Raw genomic sequence first — 7388 nt, forward strand, 5'->3', positions numbered from 1 at the left:
CCAACCTTGTTTGCTGAAAGTGAAGAGAACTTGAACCAATTGCTGATGAAATAAAGCGTATAGGCTTCAGTATGGATTACAACTCAATGTAAAGAAAACAAAATTCCTCATATCTGGACTAATAAACAAAACAGGCATTGATTTGGCTGATGATATTGAGCTTTGTCATAGTCTCTTCCCACAGATGTAGTCGATTTCATTCCTGAGTATTCCATCTGGTAAGGCCCATGTGTACAGTCATCATTTATGATGTTGAAAAAGGGTATTTGCAATGAATATAAGTCACTGATATTGCAAAATTCTATCATGCAATCTCCACAATCATTTCTATCACCAAGAGCGTATTTTCCAACTACTGATCTTTCCTTTGTTTCCAATTTTCACATTCCAAACACTAGAATTTTTAATGTATTTTGATTGTATGTTTGATTAATTCCTGCCTAAAAAAAGTTGATAGAGTTCTTCAATTTTATCATCATGACTTTAGTTTTTTTTTTTTTTTGGAAGACTGAGCAGTTTATTATTTACATAAATGAGGAGCAGGAGGGTAGAGGCCGAGGTGGAGAGGGCAGGCGGCTGGGGCTCAGTCTGTGATGATGAGTTCGTCCACGCCCCAGTCCTCATAGCTCCCGGCAGGTAGCGGCGAATGTTGATGGGGATCTTTCGGTCCTTGAGCTCCTTCATGGCGATGAACAGGGAGTCTGTCTTCCCTTCCAGCTCCACCATCACGGGGGCACACATCGCGATCTGGAGGGCTCAGGTGCCCAGCACGTGGGTTCGCTCTTACTTGGTAATGTACGGCGTGGTGATCTGCATCTGGTTGGCCTGCGGTCTCTCCCCTAATGGAAGGATCTCGACGTTCTCCTGGACCTCCTCCTCGGCATTCTCCAGGTCATCTAGTCCTTCCTCCTCCTCCACATCATCAAAGTCGTCACCATCAAAATTGTCCTCGTTGTCTGACATACTGCCCGAGCGGCAGAGAGACCTGGTTTTACGCACCACAACCGCGAGGAGATTCCACAAAGAGCGCTGACTTTAGTTTTTAGTGTGCAAATTTTAATAATAGTGATATTGACTGGTCATCCTTGTAGGCATATAGATAGTATCCTATCACAGACAGCATTATGCTTCAAGTCCGATCTTAAAACTTTCTTTTTAATGATGAATATGATCCCATTCCTCTTCAATTTGTCATTTCCAGCACAGTAAATTATATGATTGACTGATTCAAAATTTCCAATAGCTTTCCATTTCAACTCACTAATGCTTTGGATGTCTTATGCATTCTATTTCATTTTTTATGACTTCCAGTGTACCTAGATTCATATTTCATACATTCCATGTTCTGATTATTAGTGAATGTTTGCAGCTGATTTTCCTCATTTTGAGTTGTGCCCCACCAGCAAAGGAAGACACTGAAAAGTTTTCCTGCTAGCATTTAAAATACCATTAACATAGCTTCCTGAGAAGGCACTTAACCAAAAAAAAAAAAAAAAAAAAAGCTTCCAGCATCACACAACAACACGAAGCTCCCCAGTATGACAAACTGATAGATGAGGGGTGGTGGTAAAGTAGGAAAAAAGAGGAAGCCCTCCAATGAGATGGATTTATATAGTAGTTGCAATAATAGGCTTAAATGTGGCCATAATTGTGAAAATGGTAAGGACTCAGCACTGTTTAGCTCGGTTGTACATAGGTTCACTTAACAGCACCTAACAAAAACAACATTATTCAAGAAAAAAAAAATTGAACTATTTTGGAGAAATACATTATAAAAATGAAAGCAAAGTAATTATACAGATTCTAAAGAAAGTCAATGGTGAAAAAGGTATCACCAAAAAGAGGGTATAAGTAACGTCTCCTCTGTGAAACATTTTTATCCCATGTATACTTCTATTTCAGCATAAGTAGCTATACTTCTTTAATTATATGATTGTCTTCCTAATTGAATGCCAACTGCTTAGGACTACTCTTCTATTCATCTCTGAACCATGAAAACCAAATATCTTGAAAACTATTCCAAAAAAGAACTCAAGAAAACAATTCCATTTAAGTAGCTCCCAATTCAACAAAATACCTAATGAGGCATATAAAGACTCATACAATGAAAAATTTGAAACATTACTATATTAGACTAAAAGAGACATACAAAAATAGAAAAACATCCTGTGCACATGGATTGGAAGACTTAATATAGTGAAAATGTCAAAATATCAATTCTATTGAGAGTGATCTACAGATACAATACAATCCTGATATAAATCCCAAAAACATTCTTTACTGAAATGGAAAAACTAATGACCAGCTTCATATGGAAAGGAAAGAAACCCCAAATAGTCAAAGCAATATTAAAGAAAAAAAAAAAAAAAGTGAAGCAGAGCATCTCACACTCCTTGACTTCAAAACATCCTGGTATTGGTTAACTCAAAATTAAACCTAGCCATCTATGAACAACTGATTTTTAAAAAAGTGTTTAAAGTCTATTCACCGGGACAGAAATAGTCTCTTTAACAAAGAAATAGTCTCTTTAACAAAGAAATAGTCTCTTTAACAAAGAAATAGTCTCCTTAGTAAATACTAAATGGTATTAGCAAAACTGTATATGCACCTGCAGAAAAATGAGATAGTATTCAAACCTCTCACACCAAACCCCCCGAAAAAAAAAACAAAACAACAAAAACCTAATTGAAAATGAATCAAAGACCTACATGTCAAATCTAAAACCATAAAATTCCTGAAAGATGAAAGATAATAAAGGAAGAAAACCATGGGATCTAATTTTTGTAAAGATAGGATAACAAAGATTTTAACAAATGCACAGATAGGAGACAAAGTAGATAAATAGGACTTAATAAAATAAAAAAAATTAACCTCATAAAAAGACTTCATTAAAAGAGAAAATAGACAACTTACAGACTGGGACAATATCTTCAGAAACAATTTATCTGATAAGGGCAATCTCATTTCAAAAATCAATTAAAAAATGACCTGTAACTCCACAACAAAAAGACACATAATCCAATCAGATAATGGGCAAAGGACATGAACAGACCCTTCACCAAAGAAGATATACAAGCAGCCAACAACATATGGAAAGATGTTCATGATCATCAGCTATTGTTCGATGTTAAACCTAGAACCAAGTCTAGCTCCTACAATCACCTTTTAGTGAAATAGCAGAGTGGCACACTGAATATTGCCCATAATATTAGTGCCCTAATTAAAAAACATCAGTATGAGACCAAAATGTCAACAATGACTCAAAAGCAAAGATAAGAATATATGGACATAGAAAGTGGGCTACTGAAAAGGGTACAAACTGAACACAATTAAAGACAATGTTGATACACTGTAATAAATGTCACTGACCACCACTCTTCTGTCACCTGTTGTATTGTGGTAGCTTCCATGTTACTGCCATGCTGGAAGCTTTGTCACCAGCATTTTAAATACCAGCAGGTTCACACATGGTAGAGCGGTTTTAACAGAGCTTCCAGACTAAGACACACTAGGAAGAAGCATGGCTAAACTATGTTGGGAATAATGAATTGAAGAGGGATGGCATCACATTCATTGTCAAAAAGAACATTTTAAGATCTAGCTTAAAATACAAATCTGTCTGTGATGGTATAATATCCATACACTGACATGTAAGACCAGTCAATACCACTATTATTCAAAAATTAATTATGCAAGGCTTTGACTGTGTGGATCATTACTAACTATGGATTTCTTTGCAAAGAATGGGTATTCCAGAGCACTTAACTGTGGTCATAAGGAATTTGTACATAGACTAAGATTCAGTCAGTAAAGTAGAATAAGGAGATGCATCCAGATGGGTGTGTACCATGGCTATATTATTTCACCACACTTATTCATTCTGAATTCTCAGTAAATAATCCTAGAATCTGGATTATGTGAGGAAGAATGTGGTATCAGGATTGAAGGAAGACTCACTAATAATCTGTGATATACACACGATACAACCTTGCTTGCTGGAAGCAAAGAGGACTTAAAATACTTACTGGTGAAGATCAAAGAATACAGCCTTCAGTATGGATAGCACCTCAATATAAAGGAGAAAAAAAAAAATCTTTGCCACTGTACCAATAAATGACATGATACATGGGGAAAAGATTGAAGTTGTCAAAGATTTCTCTTTGGTTGGCTTTACATCAACACTCATGGAAACAGCAGTCAAGAAATCAAATAATGTATTGCATAAGGCAAATCTGTTGCACAAGACCTCTTTAAAGTAAAGCTATCCATTTGAGGGCTAAGGTACACCTGTCCCAAGCCATCATATTTTCAATCACCTCTTTCAATCACCTCATATGCATGTGAAAGTTGAACATTGACTAAGGAAGGCTAGAGAACAAAGAATGTATTTGAGTTATGGTGTTAGAGAAGAATATTGAAAGTACCATGGACTGCCAGAAGAACAAACAAATCTATATTGGAAGAAGTACAGCCAGAATTGCTCCTTAGAAATCTTAGGTCTTTCATATTTTAGACTCATACTTCAGACATGTTATCAGAAGGGACCTGTCCCTGGAGAAGGACATCATGGTTGGTAAAGTGGAGGATCAGTGAAAATGAAGAAGATCCCTAACAAGATGGATTGGCACAATGGTAGTAGCAATTGACTCAAGTGTAACGAGGATAGTCCAGGACTGGGCAGTGTTTTGTTTTGTTGTGCATAGGATTGCTATATACCTAACAACAATGTCATTGAATAATTTGTGTGGGAACTGTCAAATGGAAACCTAACTTGCTGTCTAAACTTTGACCAAAAGCTCAATAAAATATAATTTAAAAAAATACCAGTACCGCATATGACTACCATCAGAGAGTAAGAGGCCCAGAGTGAGACCTGTCCTTTAGACTCAACTATACCTACGCTTTGAATGTCCTTGACTCAGGATGGTCTGATGCCATTGCATTGTGGGGCACGGAGCAGCCATGAACAGGTGGGGGAAATGCTACTTGATCGAGCTGCCCCCATTCTCTCCAAAACCAAGAATGGATTGTCTCCATTGCATATGGCCACACAAGGTGATCATCTAAACTGCGTCCAACTTCTCCTCCAGCATAATGTGCCTGTGGATGATGTCACCAATGACTACCTAACTGCCCTGCATGTGGCTGCCCACTGTGGCCATTACAAAGTTGCCAAGGTTCTCTTGGACAAGAAAGCTAACCCCAATGCTAAAGCCCTGAATGGCTTTACCCCTCTTCATATTGCCTGCAAGAAAAATAGAAATAAAGTAATGGAACTCCTGAAACACGGTGCATCCAACCAAGCTGTAACCGAGTTGGGCCTTACCCTATCCATGTTGCTGCCTTCATGGGGCATGTAAATATCGTATCACAACTAATGCATCATGGAGCCTCAACAAACACAACCAATGTGAGAGGAGAAACGGCATTGCATATGACAGCTCGATCGGGCCAAGCTGAAGTTGTACGGTATCTGGTACAAAATGGCGCTAAAGCTAAGGATGACCAAACCCCACTCCACATTTCAGCCAGACTAGGGAAGGCAGATATAGTACAACAGCTGCTACAGCAAGGAGCATCTCCAAATGCAGCCACAACTTCTGGGTACACGCCGCTTCATATTGCAGCCCGAGAGGGGCATGAGGACATACCCTCCTTCCTCTTGGATCATGGCGCATCTCTATCTATTACAACAAAGAAGGGATTTACACCCTTTCATGTGGCAGCAAAATATGGGAAACTTGAAGTAGCCAATCTCCTGCTCCAGAAAAGTTCATCTCCTGATGCTGCTGGGAAGAGCGGGCTAACTCCACTGCATGTAGCTACACACTATGATAATCAGAAAGTGGCCTTTCTGCTTTTGGACCAATGAGCCTCACCTCATGCGACTGCAAAGAATGGTTATACGCCACTGCACATCGCTGCTAAAAAGAAACAAATGGACGTAGCCACAACGCTGCTGGAGTATGGTGCTGATGCAAACGTAATGACCCGGCAAGGAATTGCTTCTGTCCATCTTGCAGCTCAAGAAGGACACGTGGACATGGTGTCACTGCTTCTCAGCAGAAATGCTAACGTGAACTTTAGTAATAAGAATGGTCTTGACCTCACTGCATTTAGCTGCTCAAGAAGACAGAGTGAATGTGGCCGAAGTCTTGGTAAACCAAGGGGCCCATGTGGATGCCCAGACAAAGATGGGATACACACCTTTACATGAGGGCTGCTACTATGGAAACATCAAGATTGTTAATTTCCTGCTCCAGCATTCTGCAAAGGTTAATGCCAAAACAAAGAATGGCTACACACCATTGCACCAAGCCGCTCAACAGGGACATACACATATAATAAATGTGTTGCTTCAGAACAATGCCTCATCCAACAAACTCACTGTGAATGGAAACACTGCCCTAGCCATTGCCCGACACCTTGGCTACATGTCAGTGGTTGACACCCTAAAGATAGTGACTGAAGAGACCATAATGACAACTACCATCACAGAGAAACACAAAATGAATGTTCCAGAAACAATGAATGAAGTTCTTGATATGTCTGATGATGAAGTTTGTAAAGCCAGCACCCCTGAAATGCTCAGTGATGGCAAATATATCCCAGATGTTGAAGAAGGCTGTCTTCTTTCAGCTTCTTGAAATCATCTCTCCTTGAATCTATTCTCACCTGGGAAAGCACGAAAGTGTCACTAATCATCTGGATGATTTTCCATTTGTTTCTGTCTTGCAGAAATTTGATATTTTTATTGTTTATATCTAAACACCTAGAAAAGGAAAACTAATTAAAAAAAAACACAGCAGAAATTTATTGTCTTTAACTTCTGGGTAATAAATGTCTTTAGGTTTTTAAATTTTAAGTAAGAGAAGGTATCTTTACAGTTAAAGGATTAAATGACTTCTAGAATTGACTCTACACTTTTGTAATAAAAGCAGCTTTTGATCTTAAACTCCACCTGAACAAATAAAGCTGCTTTAAAAAAAAATAACAAACAAACAAAATACCAGTACCATGATTGTTACTAGTAAGATCTCGACAAGTATTTAAATAGGTTTAAAATGTCTTAAAAGTTAGAGACATTAATATACTACTAATAAATATAGAAGTTATTAATAAATATAGAAGTTCCACATGAATATGTTGTTGTTGTTAAGTGCTGTTGAATCTCTTCTGACCCATAGCAACCCTGTATAGGGTTTCCAAGGAGCATCTGGTAAGCTTGAACCACCGACCTTGCAATTTAAACGACTTTGCAGTTTAATGCATTAGCCCACAGTGCCACACCAGAACTCCATCATCAATATGTTGTTGTTGTTGTCAGGTGCCATCGAGTCGGAACCAACTCATAGTGACCCCATGCACAGCAGAAAGAAACAATGTCC

General features: G+C 38.4%; 2 pseudogenes; one reads left to right on the forward strand and one right to left on the reverse strand.

Annotated features, from left to right (window-relative positions):
- Window positions 1–583: 583 nt before the first annotated feature.
- On the reverse strand, window positions 584–963 carry LOC102824523 (annotated as a pseudogene).
- Window positions 964–4907: 3944 nt separating this feature from the next.
- On the forward strand, window positions 4908–6647 carry LOC102831801 (annotated as a pseudogene).
- The last annotated feature ends 741 nt before the right edge of the window (window positions 6648–7388 follow it).

This window comes from Chrysochloris asiatica, unplaced genomic scaffold (genome assembly GCF_000296735.1).
Source record: "Chrysochloris asiatica unplaced genomic scaffold, ChrAsi1.0 scaffold00181, whole genome shotgun sequence".
Lineage (NCBI taxonomy): Eukaryota > Metazoa > Chordata > Mammalia > Afrosoricida > Chrysochloridae > Chrysochloris > Chrysochloris asiatica.